Source organism: Pezoporus occidentalis, unplaced genomic scaffold (assembly GCF_034315485.1).
Source record: "Pezoporus occidentalis ecotype Australia unplaced genomic scaffold, CSIRO_AGI_Poc_V1 ctg13, whole genome shotgun sequence".
Taxonomy (NCBI): domain Eukaryota; kingdom Metazoa; phylum Chordata; class Aves; order Psittaciformes; family Psittacidae; genus Pezoporus; species Pezoporus occidentalis.
The window spans coordinates 9207816-9225449 of record NW_026913103.1 but is presented as its reverse complement, the minus strand read 5'-3'; the positions used below and the strand labels follow the sequence as shown (position 1 = coordinate 9225449).

General features: G+C 40.4%; 1 long non-coding RNA gene across 1 annotated transcript in view; it reads right to left on the bottom strand.

Annotated features, from left to right (window-relative positions):
- LOC134158438 (uncharacterized) overlaps positions 1-17634 on the bottom strand; it is a 411508-nt gene that overhangs the window by 19665 nt on the left and 374209 nt on the right. The window contains exon 2 of the long non-coding RNA XR_009962765.1: positions 3999-4071. This is a non-coding gene — a long non-coding RNA (uncharacterized LOC134158438). The remainder of the gene's footprint in view (positions 1-3998; positions 4072-17634) is intronic.

Here is a 17634-nt window from a genome sequence, read left to right as displayed (position 1 = left end):
CCAAGTCTTATCTTGGATTAGGCTGTTAGCTCTTCAGGAGCTGAGGTGCTAGCCTCTGTGATTTAATGACATTCACTGGGTCACACAGACCAGAACTATTTATGGGAAACTCCAGGAGTCCCCTTTTCCATGATGAAAGTAATTAGTGATTTAGAATTTGCTTTCTGCTCTTGCTCAGCCAGAATTCCCAGCTGCACTGAGCATTTATGCCAGAAAGCATCAAATACATTAGCCTACTTGCAGAAAGAGATGGGAACAACAGTGAAGCAGGGGAAATCAAATAAGCAACCATGGAAAAGTTGCTTATAAAGTCACACAGGTCTATGAAGGCTTCATTAAATGATTCCTTGGGCAGTGTCAAAAGAGCAAAAGAAATACTTGGGCCTATAATTGCTCATGCTGCAAAGGCAGTGGGCAGCAGATTGATCCAAAGTCCCAGTATGAGATAGTTTCTCCAGGAAGAGCATGTTAGGATGTCAGAGTTAACCCCTTGATGGTGTCACCAAATCTTTTTGAGTTTAGTCTTCACCAGTTTTGCAGGACAGAGTTTGTAGCTATCTTTGGCAAGACACCAAAGCCTTGGTTACTGTCATGGTGTGACCAGATTCAAGTGGCTGACAGGGTAGGTGTTAGCACCAATAAAACAGAAATTACAAAGGTGTGCTCACCAGAGTTTAAACAGAAATGAAACAAGACTTTAGTTGCTGGCAACAGAACCAGAACAGTCTGCATGTGAACAGCGATTCTGTCCGTTAAAATGATATGGATCTGTGGGAGACAGGAGACTACTAATTACACTGAGGAATTAAAAGGGGAGTACAATTCCAAGTTTATTCCATAGCAAAACTGACACCCATAAAAATGGCATGTTCTTCTGATCAAGACTAATTCTGTGCCGCAGCTGGGGCTAAGTAGGGCTCACTGGGTGTTTGAAACCTGAGCTTCACAAGGGTGGCATATTTTTCCTTGGAAGTTGGTTTGAAAGACTGCTCCTTTCCTCTCTGTCTCTCCTCTTCCTATTCACATCCAGATTAGGAGTTTGCAGTATTGGCTGCTCAGTTCTGAATATAATTGCCAGAGTAGAGAAGCCCACCAGAGAAGAACTGCTGACTGTGCTTTTATGGGGTAGAGCTTTGAGAGGTTCAGGGATGGCAAAGGTGGTAAGAGGTACAGAGGGAATTCCATACAAAGAACTACTGAGTAAGGGTCTCTTTCCATCTGAAAAGTAGGTGATTGGCAGAGGACAGGATGAAGGTCTCTAAACTCCTGAGCAGAACTGGGTGGCTGAACAAGGACCCACTTTTCAGTTCTCAACACAAGAATGAGAAAGAGTTAAATGAAACAGGTGGGTGACAGGTTCTACATCAGTAAAGCAGCATCTGACTTTTTGCCTAAAAAGTAGGTTGACTCCAGAGCACCTCAGCACAAGATGTTGTAGATACTGAAAATTCTGGAGATAAAGAATGCTCAGTGAAGGAGCCTCAGGTCCAATGAGATTACCCATATCAGGAAAAATGTCTGACTAAGGAATCTTAAGGAGTAGGAAGCAGGGAGAGTATGTCTGGAAAACACCATTCATACTTGTCCTGATCTTATTAGTTTCCCTAGGCATTCTCTTTGGTCACACTGGAAGACCTGATACCAGGCTAGACAGACCTTTTTGTCTGATGCAGTAATAAGGTAGCCTTACATTTTACACACACATGTGTATGTATACAGAAGAGTTAAGAGAAATATTAGATGTCCCTCTGGAAGGGACATTTTAGATGACATTTAAAGCACATTTTTTTTTTTCTTTGTATAGAGCATTTATCTGCTTGTGCTGATAAATGACTTATAGTTCAGATATATTGTCTCCTAATTTTTGTCTGATCAGGTATGTTAGAAGTGTGAGCCTTAGGAGGGGGGTTAGCCATTGGAACAAATCCACCCACTGAGTCTTCAAATCTTGATGCTTCAGTGCCTCTAGTGAAACATACTTTAGCCAGGCATAATTTAGAAGCAACAGGATGAAGTAATAGGGCATAGGGTTTTCAGGAGTAGATGATCCAAAACTTCCTTTTGGCTTCACCTGACCTAGAGAGTCTACAAGACATAAACTTCTTAAAGTGAACTGGACACCAAAGGTTCCCTCCACAGTCTCTTGAGAGGGATTGGTTTGTTCAGGATATAGCTCATCTATTCTAGAAGTGTCTATTCTCTCCACTGACTATACAGGGAGCCTCGGGGAAGTGGGTCAGATGTTAACATTTACAAGAGTTAGTTCAGCTTCATCATCTGAGTCATTTCCAGGTCTAGTTTTATAAAAGTAGTTGGGGATTCACAACTCTACCAAAATCTTCTGGTTTTAAATGATAAGTCCCACAAGTGTTCAACTGTTATTGAAGCAAAATTTTGTGCCAAATTCAATCATGTCATCAAAACCCTGTGAATTCAATGAAGTTTCACAACAGATTAATTTAGCCACATGGACAGATGTTTTGATGAGATTCATTTATTTTAAAACCATATGTAAATGTCTTTCCTATCTTGGTAAGCATATTGGCTTTTGAATAAATTCATTGTAAAGTAAAAAAAAAAAAAAAGAACCCAGAATTCTTCAAAGATGCTCTGAGAGTTATCTTGTCTCCCTGTTTAGGAGAACTTCATGGAAATTCGTAAGAACAACAGCCTTATTTCAAAATCAATCAGAAGACATGTAGTGTACATTTCTGCTTGTTCCTTATGCTTGGATTAGATTCAACACCGGGGGGGAAAATATAAAGGACTAATTTCCTTCTTATAGTCTGGAGGGTTTTGTACAGGAAGATAAAATAAAAACCAGTCATTCTCTTTCTGTCCTAAAGTATAATCCCTCAGGAGAGACAGCATCAGATGTAATAATACAAATATACTCCCATTACTTTTTTATTTTGCCCGAGCAGGTCAATGCTATCTGTTTGGCTTCTCACGTGATTGTTGAAAGTAAGTATTTTCATTTGGACCAGTTTGATTATACCAGCAGATCTCTTGGGAACTTCAACAGTTCATTTTGGGGTGAAAATCTGCCTAACCATCCTGTCTGGATCCTGTATCGAGCGTGCTACATCTGTGAACTGAGGTGTGTGAGAAGATGTATGTGTGGAGGGGGGGAAAGGGGAGGTCAGGGCTGCTGTAACTGACACAAGCATGTTTGAAAGAAAGGTGAGTGGCTGACGAGGGACCAGAAAGAGCTTTGAGTCCCTAGTCTGAAGGCACTCATGACAGGCTGGTGGGAGTCTCACCAGCAGAGCTTTTCTCAGCCCCATGATACAGCAATAACAGCAGTGCACTGATGCAGAGAAGCTGTGGTTTACCCTGACCTAATTCCTGCTTTCAAGCACACAGATAAATCTGAAAGTTTTTATTGTCTGAAATAGTCTCTTATTCAGCCATAGATTCTAGCAGGTAATTTTAGAAATTTCATAACTGCTTCTTGCAATTTTAGATTTACCTATGTCACTTTACTTTGTTCAGCTGAAATAATAAACTGCCTTCAGTAGAAGACTTCTGTGTAGAGAATGTGAAACAATGCTATGGGATCCAGTCAGCAGAGTCAAGTCCAAGATAGCACTGAGCTTTTTTTGCACCCCCAAGGAAGTCGAACGGTGCAGTAGTGCTGTGGCAGAAGTAGCCTCAGGTAGGAAACATGATGCTGTGAGTGACACCCAATTCCTGTCTCTCTGGAGTAAAAATGTCTTTGCTAGTGAGTGAATGAGGATTGAAGGGAAGCACTGAATTTCTTAAGAAGAAGCCAGAAGGATGTGCTGATTTTCTCTATTGGAAAAAGATGCGAGTGAGCGTTAAACCAGCTTTTTTTCTTGAGCTGGATAGAAGTCTGAAAGTTAATTTTGCCACTGTAAATGACAGTGCTTAAGGCAGAGACTTTTTAGCACCCATAGTCATTAAAACTGAGATGTAAATAGGAACAAAGGAACATATCCAAAAGCTACTTGGATAGAAAATAATTGGTAAAACACCTTGTAGTTCTCTCCACTGCATGGTGTGTGCTTCCAATAATGAAGGCATCTATTGTTCATGCAGAAGCTCTGCCTGCTCCAAAAGGAAAAATAAAATACAACAAAAACATATTTCAAAAAATTCAGCTAGCCAGATTCTGGAGAAAATTGCCTTTGCAATCAGTGGATTGGTTTGGTCAGAAACATCTTAATCTTGAAAGCTGTTAAAGAAAAGAAGGGTTGTTCTGGCTGTCTTCCCATAAATTAAGAAGCTGATTGCAGACTTTGTGTTAACAGTATCAGACATTTGTCTCTCATTTGGAATACCACTTACTCACTTTTCTCTAAAATGTGATTTTACAAATATGCAGATTGATGAACTTTCATGCTGAGTATTTACTTCTGGTGAGATCCAGGGATTTCTCAGGAGATCTGATTGGGAAGCTCTGGCCCTGTAATTAGGATGAGAATAGTTTAGCAATGGAAAGCAGAGAAATACATTGTTAGGAGAAGTAGACATTAAAATTGTTCTACTGTCTTTGCTGCCCTTCCTTGCTACTATTGAAACATGGAAATAGCTACCTCAGAAGTTAGCTGCGTACCTGAGGGGAGGCCTACATGGAAGTATGAAGTACTGTGTATAGACAGTATTCCTTTGGAATAACTTACAAAAAGCTCCCTGAACACATGCCCTTGTGGTCTTTTTCCTTAATTTTGAGAAACAGTCACACTTCTATATGAGATGTGATCCCACACCAGATGCTGAAACTGTGACACTGTTCCCATCATTCTCTGCAGTGTGCATATGTCTTTTTGTATATGTGCATACGTCTTTTTGTATATGTGCATACTACCTGCAGGTAGTATATATTTTGTGACATTTATTTTCTTTACCTTCTGCTCCTCCAAAAGAAAGAAAAGCAGTGGAAGAGTTTTATGTCTTTAGGTGTGCTCTGTGTTTTTCCACAAGTGCAGGATGCAGCTACACATCTGGAAGATCATGGATACACTCAGAGAAAGGATGTAAAGGTTTGTGGATGTGTTCATTGGTCTCTGCAGCCTTGCCTACCTTTCTGGGAAGTGAGGCAAGCAATCTATAGTGAACCTTAATGACAATCTGTTGCTGGGAGCTTGTAGGGAGGGATGATGAGATCTCAATAAGACCACCCCAAGAATATTCCAGGATGAGCTGTTAAAGAAAAGGTGCTTGTCCTGGCTGTCTTCCCACAAATTAAGTTTCTTAAAATCCATCAGCTGCAGAGTGAATAATACATTGCTTTAAAGGGCTGACTTAAATGATGGAAATCACTGTCTAGGGGTGACCTGGAGCCCAGGAAACACTGGGGGCACTGCAGAAAAGCTTGGCTGGAGGAATGCATGTCTGCCAGTATGCTGATGAGCCCATGGTACACTGGAGCATTATGTTTATTAACATCTAAGCAAGCAAGGCATGTTGTAGGCTTGTGGCCTAATATCCTTTTTGAAATATGCATCCACATTGGTCCAAAACTTTTGGTGATGTTCTATAGTCTTTCTACTGAACTGTTGGAGTGTATCAAATGTCTGAGTAGCCTGACTGTTAGTAAGCAAATGCAGACTGGTCTTACTGAAGTTGATTGAGCTCCATTTGGGGGATTTGACAGACATCTGCCTTGGGTAATACTCTGAAGGCAGTAGCAACACAGTCCTGTCTTCTGGTATTCAGCTGGCATACAGGAATAAGGAAAGGGCAACCAGTAGCCATTGTAAAGCTTTCGTATCCTCCTGTGAGAAGCAGTATGTGCACAGCTCCACTAATCGTTATATATATCATGATAATTTCATTTATCGTCTCACTACATTTGTTTTTATTAAAGTAGTTCACAGAGGTGTCATTCCTTGGTTTAGTTCATTAACAAAACTGAGTACCTCATCCCTTGTTATGGGAGACAAAAACAGATGTCTCAGGCTGTTTTCTTATGCTGTCTGGTTTTTATTGTCTTCATATGTCAGCTTTAGTCAACAGGGAAAGAAGTACTCTTAAACTGCAAGCAAGAGAATATTGTCATTCCTTGGGCTCAAGCAAAACTCTTTAGGTACCAAAAGAGTTTCCTAAAGAATATGCCCTCTGTAATGGCTTCCATGAAACTGCGCTTTACTCCCATCCATCAGGATTAAACCAGATTTATGTTGAAATCAGCCTGCAGAATATGTTATGTCTCTGGAAAAGACATATACATGCAGATTAACAGGAGCCAGCACTGGGGGCTGAGTAACAAAAAAGTCACTCTTCCTTGCTGTTTGGGAGGGATTTAATCATCTGAGACTATCTTACTCTCATGGAGCTCAGGAGAAGTAGGAGAGGATGCCTCAGGCTTTCAAAAATCGCCTGCCTCTAAAATGCTACCAAAATGTCCACGGTATGAGATATATGAGAAAGTGAAGCAGTATCATGGGGTTCTTGCTGCATGTTAGCTGAGGAACACTGCATATTCGTGGAAAATCAATGCAGTCCAATACTGCGTAAAACTCCTTTGACAATTTTAGCTAGGTAGAGTCTGCATACCTTTCTTCTAGAGACCCACAGTTCTGCAAGTTTCTTAGGATCCACCACCTGCAGAGTGAATAAATGTATTGCTTTAAAGGGATAATTTAAATGATGGAAATCGTCATCTAGGGGCAACCTTTACTAATGATTTGATAAACCAGTTTGAATTTAGTTCACCAAATTTGACCAATTATTTTTAGGTCATGATATGAAGCAAAGCTATCATTCCAGGGTATTTTGATTAAGATGATCACTTTCTTTTAAAAAGAAATCTATGCAAGAGTCTAAGCCATTAATTTAGCTCTAGATATGATAATTAGCCATTTAATATCCATTGGCATTTTCCTGTGGCTATAAACTAGCGGTTACAAATCAAGCCTGTCACTTCTTTACAGTCCTTCCCCTCTTCAAAATAACAGCCCAATTTATCACCTCATTATACAAATTTTATGCCAGCATATCTTCTCTCAGTTCTGTGGAATTGCAGAATGAAAGTGAAGGCATGCAATAGCATATAAATGTCCCAAAGTCTTTAGAATTCACAGTTTTACTAGTCTCCCACAGTACTGAAAGTGCCATTAATTCTAGGTGAATGGTATTCTCCACTTTGGCCCCAGTTTTCCCCTACTCATTAGCTCTTATAGCAGACATAAATCAGACTATCCTCCTGGATCTACTCAAGAAATCTTCAGGCTTTTTGCTCTCCTGACTTCACAGCCGCTACACCTTTCCAAATACTTTTCTTTAGTGGTTAGAGAAGACCTCCTATTTCAATTTTCTCCTGTTAGAGTGTCTCCGAAGGAGCTCGTTTTTGTCTCTCTTCCCTCACTTTGATTCCTCCTCCTAAGCTTAAGTCTCGAAGACATTTCTGAGTAGAAACCGAAACTTTACTATTTTTACCTTTTTCATAGAGTATTTACCTCTGTTTCATAAACTTTTAACTTTGCTATGTGGATTCTTATAACCCAGAGTTGCTAATCTATCAATTATACTACTATTCTGCATTCAAGTTCTTATACTTTCCTTTCCTTGTTAGTTTTATATCTTATACCTTGCCAGAATTTTTTGTCTTGTTTCAAGGAGGGATCCAAGTGTGACCTGAATGGTAGAACATGCAGTGGTTTTGTAGGTGCTACCAGTGTGAGGATCTTGAGAGAGAGGGATAATGCCTTTGTGGCAAGTCTGCCCTAACCCCACTAACTTCTAATATTAACTAAATATTTTCTCTGTAAAAATATATTATTCATGTGCTTCTACTTCCAAAGACCATTTTCCTTTTCTCTTCTTAAGGATACTACTCCCAACATGGATTTTGTTCCAAAGTCAGGGTACTATATATTTCTTCATATATTAGCAAATTTATGGAAATTTCATGTTCAGAAAAGTTTGTACCTCTTTTGGTTTAAATCCAAAATCTTACTCTGAAGATTGTTAAATTACCCTTCCTCTCTCTAACCACATTAAAACAAACAAACATTTTCAGTCGTCCATTCTTTTTCATTTGTTTTCTTTTTGTACCGAATAAATTGCCTAAATCAGGAGATGGGGCCTTCATGTGCAAGGCATTGAGGCTTTTTCATGTTTTAAAACATTACAAACTTTTTCACATTACAACTCAAATCCCTAGCTCAGCTGATTTGCCTACAGGAGAACTTCATACAGTCCTAACAGGACGCAGCAGCTTCAAACCATGCCAATACTCTGGTGGCATTGGAGCGAGTGGGGAGTCAGAGACCTTTCTGCTCCATCCCACAGTTTCTCCTCTGCGGATTTGCCTGTGCTCTCTGCAGGCACACCAATGATTCCTTGGGAACTCAGCAACAATAAAACTGTCAAAGGTTTCTCCTAGGTATCCCAGTCCTAAAGCACATGTGCATATGCTGTGTGTGGGAGACGTGACATGCTGTCTACTTGTGACAGGAAGGTTAGAGGCTCCAGAGTTCATTATTGGTCCCTACTGAGAAACCTTTCTCTTTTTTTCAATCAAACAGAAAGAACCCTCTCTATAATCATTACAAACCCTGAATTCCAATTTTATTTCTTATTCTTTACCTCCGCTTAATGCACTTGAGGTAAAAGGATCCCACAGTCCATTAGGTAAATTACTGTTTTCTTCAAGCTCCCTCTTAACAGTATGCACAGAGCAATTAGCAACTTTTTCTCCCGGAAGGGTTATGTACAAACAGCTCTGGCCATAACAGTTTGTGACACCCTCGCAAGGCTGAATAGGGGATAGTGATCGATTAAGGCTGTAATTTAATACTGGGACTGCTGCTGCTGCTACACGTGGGCTCTTTCTCTGAGTACTTTTCAGTGCTGCAGAACCTCCCCCGGGACCCCCAGGGTAACTATGTCATAACAGATGATCATCACTGGTTTTTAATGCCACTTGTATTGCCTAATCATTTTCACTGTTTATGATCTTAGGAAGATACTATTAAAAGAGTACAGAGCTTTATACAGCATGTTCCGTGTGCCAGAAGAGACCAAAAAGACTGCATGTCTCATTGGGTTGCATCATTTTGGTGCAAGGTCTATTCCCTCTGGATTTGTAAACCACAGTCTGCACCTGCTGCATTTGCATAATTCAATTCCATGCCTGGTAACTATTGAAAATTAATAGGGGTACGCTATATTTGAAAATTAAGTCTCCAAAGGAGACAAGAGCAGTTTTTCTTGCTCTGTCTTTCCAGCTGTGGTGGGTTGCTATGCATTGGGTTTCCAACTCCACAAACATCAGCGTCACACACTTGTAGAGTTTAATGGGCTCCAGATGTCGGGGGAAAAAAAGCCACAGGTCAGCTCTCCACCAAGAGGGTGCCCAACCTTTGGTGACCTTTGCTTCAGAAGATACCAAAGGCTTCTCAGCATCATTAGCAGTAACTAAGGATTCTGTCTGGGGAAAATATTTTATAGGCTTTTTATGACAAAAATTGTCTCAGGCCCCAGAAGCGGAAAGCAGGGTAGGGAAGTGCAGCTGAAATGCAAAGAGGGGGTTCCCAGAACTGTTCAGTGTTGACCCAATCTCCATCCCACTGACCTCTGAGTCACAGAGACTTCACAGAGACAGGATTAGACTCACAGACCCCACCCTGGCTGTTTGTCCTCACTCATGTGGCACCTCAGCATAACACTGCAAGCTGTACAAACCCACCTTTCTTCTGCAGTCAGATCTGTGTGATGCAGCGGAGGGCGGCCAAAGCAGGTCTGTCCCAGCTTCCATCTCCAGCACACTGCTGCATGATGGGGACACAGCTCAGAAGGGCCAGGGGTAGGGTGCACATCGCTGACCAGCACCTTGGTGATGCCCAGCTGGCAGACAGCCCACCAGGAAAAGATTGCAGACCCCGGCATACTCAAAGGCCAGCCCCCCCTATGACGTATGCTACTTAAAGTGCAACGGACTTCAGCTTCATGGGAACACTGACAGGATAGTTTGGATGGTAGAACCTATTCCTATTTAAAAGCTTCAGACCTTTTCTGATGTTTTCTTCAGAAGCAGTGGTTTTGCTGCATTAATAAATGGCTGTTCCAATGCCACTCACCACTTACAGTCACTGCATGGAGCTGAGGAGAATTTGTAAAATCAGCTGCAAATTTCTTGCAAGGTGTGTTTCAGTTGTAAACAGTTTTTTTGCTGGAATGAACAGTTATCTGCAAACACAAACTGATTTTATTATAAGTTTCAGAAAACACGTTAAATACAAAGCTTTTGGTGATAGTTGTGTGTTGGTTTTGCCTTATCTGAACATTTTGAGTTTCGTTTCAAATTAATTTTACTTTGTTATAAGATCTTAGCCTGAAAAGTTTTAAACTTGAAACAACCTTTGAACATTTTCCATGTCTTGAGAATTATTATGATAATTTTATTTCACAAGACATTTGGAACAGCTTTCTATTTTATATTATTCAGAATAACTTTCCCAAAATCTGTGAATTCCTCATGAAGGAAATGTTTCTACTCCCCTTCAATTTTTGAATTAATGCTGGCAATTTTTGTTAGTCATGAAGCAGGATGAAGAACAGAGCAAAAGAGAAATGTTTCTTTCAGCTGAAACATTCAGTTAGCAAGTCACAGGAGAAAAAGAACAACCCTGAAACACAAAACCTCAAGCAAAACACAATGTAAGGCTTTCTTTTACCATCGTAAGTCAGACTTACCATTGTAAGTCTGAAGACATTTTTTCTTTTCAGGCTTTTTCTAAGTTTGGGGAAAAAACGCAACAAAATGTAAGATATGAAGTTTATGCAAATATTAATACTGTTTTAAAAAATAAATTAGATTTATATGTTGAATTACAAACCAATGACAAATTTGAATTACAAATTTATATACGAATTACAAACCAGGGCTGATATAGGTATCTGTCAAGGCTCACTGACAGTGTAAGAAACAATCTTCTTTCATCTGTTGAGTGAAAAAGTGGTTTTAATCAGAAATCAAATAGAATGAAAGAGTAGGGCCGATGTGTTGTCAAACTGTGGGTGCTACCCCAGCACCAAGGGCTTAATACAAGTTGCAGCCCAGCCTCCTGCTCTCCTGGTGAGTAGCTCTTGTCCTCAGGGAAATTGTGAGAGACGTTTGTGCCTCCACTCTCATTAAGCTTCAAAATCGACATGATATCAGGGTATCTGCAAACCTAAAGCAGGCATTAGTGCATCAACTTATCCTCAGATTTGGAAGGGCTTTAGCAGGGATGATTACATCTAGACCTAGATCTATATCAAATAAAAGTTTAGTTTTTGGACTAACCAATTGAGAAAAAAAGAAAAGTTGTTCTCCGTGTTATACCTGAACATGCGAGTCCCACAAGCAAAAAGTTAGTGATCAGCTTTGCTGTTGCTTTGGCGTTTTTTCAATATTTAAACTGACAGACAAAAGTAAGGCTTCCATGTTTTTCTCATCTTTTTTTTGCTGTGAGATATAAATGTATTTCATTGTGATTTTGTTATTTGAAGCTAAATATACTGCAAACTGTGCAGAAGATAAGGGACAGAAATGTCAAATATTGTATTCTAATATGCACATATAAACTAGGAAATCTGCCTGGAAGTGAAGTGAAGAAGGTGATTATATGAAGTTTAGGGTGAAACCTTTATTTTTTTGCCTGTGAACACAGTATGAACTGTGGAGCTGTCACTTTTACCTCTTCATAAGGGTGAAGCTGGATGGAGTTTCTCCTCACCTCCATCCTTCAGATTAAGATACACTCACAGTTGTTTGCTTTTCTGTGGTGCTCCAATGCAACAAGAACTTGGGTGAGGAATAAAACCTGGCTCAGGTATTGCAAATTGTCAGATCAGAGCTGACTTGGCTTTTTATATCCTGCTTGCGCTTATAGCAGCCAACTGTTCAGCTTGTGTCCTGCAAACTTCTTTTTGTAGAAGTTCATGTTTTCAATCCATCTGTGTAACAAAGGTAGGGAACAATCCATTTAGTCCACATTGCTCATGAAGGGGTGATCAAATTGTGAAGTCAGCTTGGCATCTATAGGTGTGTCCAAGACATGGCCAATGCATCACATTTGAAGATGAATTCACCAAAGATGGGGGAAAATTATTTCATTTGTTTTCAGACATAGGCCTGATCTGCAAGTCTTAGTGTACATCTTGTTATTGTAATGCATTTATATGTCACAATGACTTCTCATTCATTTCATGTTTTGCTATGAGTACTGTTGCTAGGGTCATCTTGTCTCTTTTTTGTATTTAATCTTACTGGTCTACTTTTGAAGTAGTCAGGATTATTTTAAGATTAATTTCTTGCAGCCCATGAGAGCATGTGGTGATTTATTGTTGGATTTGATCTGTGGTGAACTAATTAATGTGGCAGTGTCTCATCCTCTTGTCTTTTTGCAGATTTTTAAATCAGCTCTGAAACTGTGCATGACAGCCATGGGGCTGCATGCAGTAACTCCTCTGGGAATAATGTGTTTCTCACATAACCTTAGGCAGTTGATGCTGCTGGTGTTCCTTTTCTTTATGCCATAGCATCTCTGTATCATAGCTGTCACAGATTCTCTGCTGAAAATTGAAAGATTTACTTCCAAAATTATGATTCGTTTAACTCAGCTTAAGCTTGAATCTTAATACTTTACAATGCATGATATGAAAACTAGGGCTTCTTTATGCTTGAAATCCATCAGAACAAATTCTGAAAGGCAGAAATGGGAGACATCAACAAAACTGACATTTTCTCATTTTCTTTATACATATACCTCTATATCTGATTCCCGTGGCTTTTATACAAGTTCAATTTTTTTTCCATAAACATAAACCACAGAACTTAATATGTTTCAATAACTAGGGTATTTTTAACATTACATGATGCTGAATTAAAGTGAGGAATACAGCTCCAAATGATTTGGATTACCTGTATCAGAACTGTAGGGGAGGAAATCTCTCAGGGTCTGTCTCTGTATTTGTGTATTAATGCTACTTCTCCAGTTATAAATATAAAAATAGAAAGATGACAACCATGAATGATTGTTAACTTATATATTACCACTTACTTACATAGTGTTAAACTTTCAAAAATGTGCCCTGCCTGCAGGGCATAGAATCACGGAATCATAGAGTGGTTTGGGTTGGAAAGGACCTTAAGGTAGTCTAGTTCCAAGCCCCCTGCCACGGGCAGGGATGCCTCACCCTAGACCATGTCTCCCAAGGCTCTTTCCAACCTGGCCTTGAACACTGTCAGGGATGGAGCATTCACCACCTCTTTGGGCAACTCATTCCAGTCCTCACCACCCTTGCAGTAAAGAACTTCTTCCTTATAGCTGACCTGAACTTCCCCTGTTTAAACCCATTTCCCCTTGTACTGTCACTAGAGTCCCTGATGAAGAATCCCTCTGCGGCATCCCTATACCCACCCTTCAGATACTGGAAGGCTGCTATGAGGTCTCCACGCAGCCTTCTCTTCTCCGGGCTGAACAGCCCCAACTTCCTCAGCCTATCTATCTTCAGATGTCCCCTGATCATCCCTCCTCTGAACTCATTCCAACAGTTCCATGTCCTTTTTATGTTGAGGACACCAGAACTGCACACAATACTCCAGGTGAGGTCTCACGAGAGCAGAGTAGAGGGGCAGGATCACCTCCCTTGACCTGCTGGTCACGCTTCTTTTGATGCAGCCCAGGATACGGTTGGCTTTCTGGGCTGCAAGCACACACTGCCAGCTCATGTTCATTTTCTCATCAACCAACACCCCCAAATCCTTCTCCACAGGGCTGCTCTGAATCATTTCTCCACCCAATCTGTAGATGTGCTTGGATTGCCCTGACCCAGGTGTTTTAGCAATTTAGACTGTTCATAAGGCATATATATTCCCCACTTCCCCACTTTGCTGAGAAAAGAGAAACAGGCTAAGAAGAAAAACATTTTGGAATGGAAGGGTAATGTGGGGTAAGTATTACTAAGAAAATACTATCAAGGTGTATTCCTCCCATCAAACCCTCCCAAATGCAGCCTGGTGGAAGACACCAAAGTCCAGTTTGGATTGTAAACTCCTACACAGCCTGGAGGTGGCTCTCTTCATAGAGCAACACCTCTGTGTGCTTCCCTGTGTGGGGATTAGTGAGCACCGAGATGGAAGGGGCTGAGGAAAGGTGAGTACAGCCCAAACCTAATGAGTGACTTGGGACAGATGAGGCCAAGATTGTGGTAAGCATTCGGGATATGGTAGCCAAAGATGGGGACGTGGGCACTAGGGCACATCTGAGCATACCCTTTCCATCTTGAGCATGAAAAAAGAGTCCATCTACTCTTGGCTCTGAGTGTGTCAGGACTTGATAAGAGTCCCTAGGGAGCACCTGAATTGCTGTGCCTGCTTTTGGGGAGGCTGAAGGTTTTGATGCTCCAGTACCACACACAGAACTCCACTTTAAACCACTCCACTTGATTCATATGTTTAGGCTGCAGTAAATTTGTGTTAGGGCTTTGCTACCATATTGAGAGACAGCTAATGAGGTTGCTTGAATAAACAGATAAAACAAACATTTTACGAGGAAATAGAAGTCAACTGTATAAAATGTTACATTAGCAGAGCAGTACCACACAAGATGCCTTCCCTTGTGGTAGAAAACTTGAGAGCTATGAAACAGAGCATCTGCCATAGTCCTAGCTGAAGTCACTTTGTTTTGGCAGGTAAGGGCAAATCACACTTTAAAATCTTTAAAGCATGCATATAAGGAAAGAAAATTGCCTTTGCGAGAGAATAGCTTCTCCCATTGTAACTAACAAAGTAGAAAAGTAGTGCAATATAAAAAAGTAATAAGAAAGATAAGCTAGTTCTTCCACTTTTCATATAGAGAAAATACTTAGACAAAATAGCGTACATATGGCATAGTTCTTCTGAGCGATGTGTGCATAGTTCTGGGCCCCACGATTTAGGAAAGATTAGTCCAGAAGAGGGCAGGAAAGCTGGAAGGAACATCCAGCTATGAGGAGTGACTAAGGACTTTAGGCTTGTCTAGTTTGGAGAGAAGGAGGCTGTCAGGTGACCTCATTGCTCTCTTGTACTTTCTTTGGGAGTTTGCGGTATTGCTGAAGGCATTGCCACCCTTTAGTTTAAGCAATGACGATCAGGATTTTGATCCAGTATTCGTTTATGTGACATCCAGAAATTTGGCTCAGAGAAGAGATCTTCCTAAGTTTCATAAAGTTTTATATCTCTTCCCCACTGAGGTAAGAATTTTACGGTGAATTGAATGTCCCCAGGTCCCATCTACTCTATTCCATCAACTCTAATGGTTGCCTAGATACCTAAAATGCTCTCTGACACCTAAATCCAGGTGTCTTAATCTGCAGCTGAGTCCTTCTATTCTAAAGATAAAATAGAACCAGTTAACACCATGATTATATTAAGACTGAATATGGTGATACTTGCATTTTTTATGAGCTCTGTTTCTTTATTGGGATGTTTCTTATCTTTTTAACCAGTAACACATTAGAAAAGTTTATGGAAATAATGACATTAAAGAGAAAAATAATTCCTAAAGGATTTTGAATCCATCTACTGATGAGAAGTATAGGTACAGTGAGGTTACCATGGTCTTGCCATATTGCTTCCAATAGAAGACAAGTCAAGTGTATGCAACAGGTAGTCAGGCAGAGATGGCTACTACCTGGTTGACACAATAAATGTCTATGACTTTTTGTGAACAGACCAAAGCAAACAAACAAAACCCTCTTCAATTTCACTAATGTGTTGCAGTTTCCCTTTTGGGGAAAAAGATGTACCCGCGGTTCTACCAAAGATACCTGCATGTTACCCATTTGTTACACTCATGAAAACTTTGAATGTGTTTGACATTCTAGACAAAAGAAAATTCAGCTACAAACAAAAGCAGAACAAAATCACAATGAATTTGCAACTGTTGCAACATTTAAATCTTTCATTGGTATCACCACCGTAAGATTGTGATTGTTTATTTCCTATATCCTGTATCACCGAAAGCTGATATAACTGTAGGGGGAACTACTTGTTTTAGTTTGGGGAATCACTTCAAATATTACTTTTCAGTTCATAATTATTTTTGTTTAAGTCCTTAGTACAGAATGCACTTGAAAGCCTGGAAGATCAAAAATAAAAGGAAGACTAATTACTCGCGGCACCCTATGACATAGTGTGAAAGTATAATATCCACAGAGAAAAAAATCAAATTAATGAAAAATTAATGTTGTTACAGGCAGCTCTATTATATGGTGTATATACTTGCTTTTATTGAAGGTCTACAAATATCTGAAAGAAAAGGATAATGAATCATTCATGATTTCTTTTAAAGTGATGAGCCTATGACCTATGCTGGCGAGACTACGTTTTTATTCTCAGATATTTTCTTTTTACAGGTTTTAATGTTTATTGTGACTTTGGAGGACAGGAAGAGTCTAAATCTGTTTCTATCTCTTCTTTTTACCAACCAGACACAAAGAAGCCTAACAAACTTCTTGACAAATCTGGTAAGTTCTTCTGTATCCCAGTTCAGCGCACTGTCTTGCTGCTAGATCTTCACTATCCAGCTTCTGCTCAGTTTATGTTTTCACAACTAAGTATCTAAATGCAGAAGAATACATCCTACCTTTTGGTAAAGATCTTGATAACCCTTTAGCTCACTACACTGCTGCTTGGAGGCCCATGATCATCTGCATGGGAGCAAAGAGGTTCAGCTCATGTTGCTGTGGCTTCAGGGGCTCCCAGCCAGGGCACACATTCCTTTGAACCCAGCATAATTCCAGGAAAAAGCAGTTACATCCCTCACACAAGGAGCAGATGAGATGTAGTGGTGCAATCAGATGGAGAGGTCTGGAGGGGACACATGAATGGACAGACATCAAGAGGGAAGTGATCTCAACAGTGGCCATCACCCTACGTAACCTCTCCCACCTACCAGCAGACGCATGCTCTAAGACCATCCTTGCCATATAGCAAATGAGAAATGTCCACACGACAATTTCTCTTACCTGGCCTAGATTACTATTTTAGACTGAAATAAACTTCTGTTCCTTTCATCTAACTGGGTGTTGTGGTTTAACCCAGCAAGCAGCTAAACACTGCACAGCTCTTTGCTCACTTTCCTCCAAGTGGGATGGGGAAGAGAATCAGAAAGAAGGTAAAACTCGTGGGCTGAGATAAAGACAGTTTAATAGGACAGAAAAGGAAGGGAAAATAATGATAAAAGAATACACAAAGCAAGTGATGTACAACACAACTGCTCACCACCTGCTGACCGATGCCAAGCCAGACCCTGAGCAGCAGGCCACCGCCCCCCAGCCAACTAACCCCAGTTTTATTGTTCAGCATGACATCATATGATATGGAATATCCCTTTGGCCACTTTGGGTCAGTTGTCTCAGCTATGCTCCCTCACAGCTTCCTTTGCACCCGCAGCCTACTCACTGGCAGGGCAGCATGAGAAGCTGAAAAGTCCTTGATCTAGTGTAAGCACTGCTCAGAAACAACTAAAATATCAGTGTGTTATCAGCATTATTATAATTCTAAATCTGAGCTACAGCATTGTACCAGCTACTCAGAAGAAAATTTACTGTACCCCAGCCAAAACCAGGACATTTGGTTTTGCAGTTTTGGTGCTCTTAGGTTACTTGACGTGTGACTGGTGGAGATGTAATTGA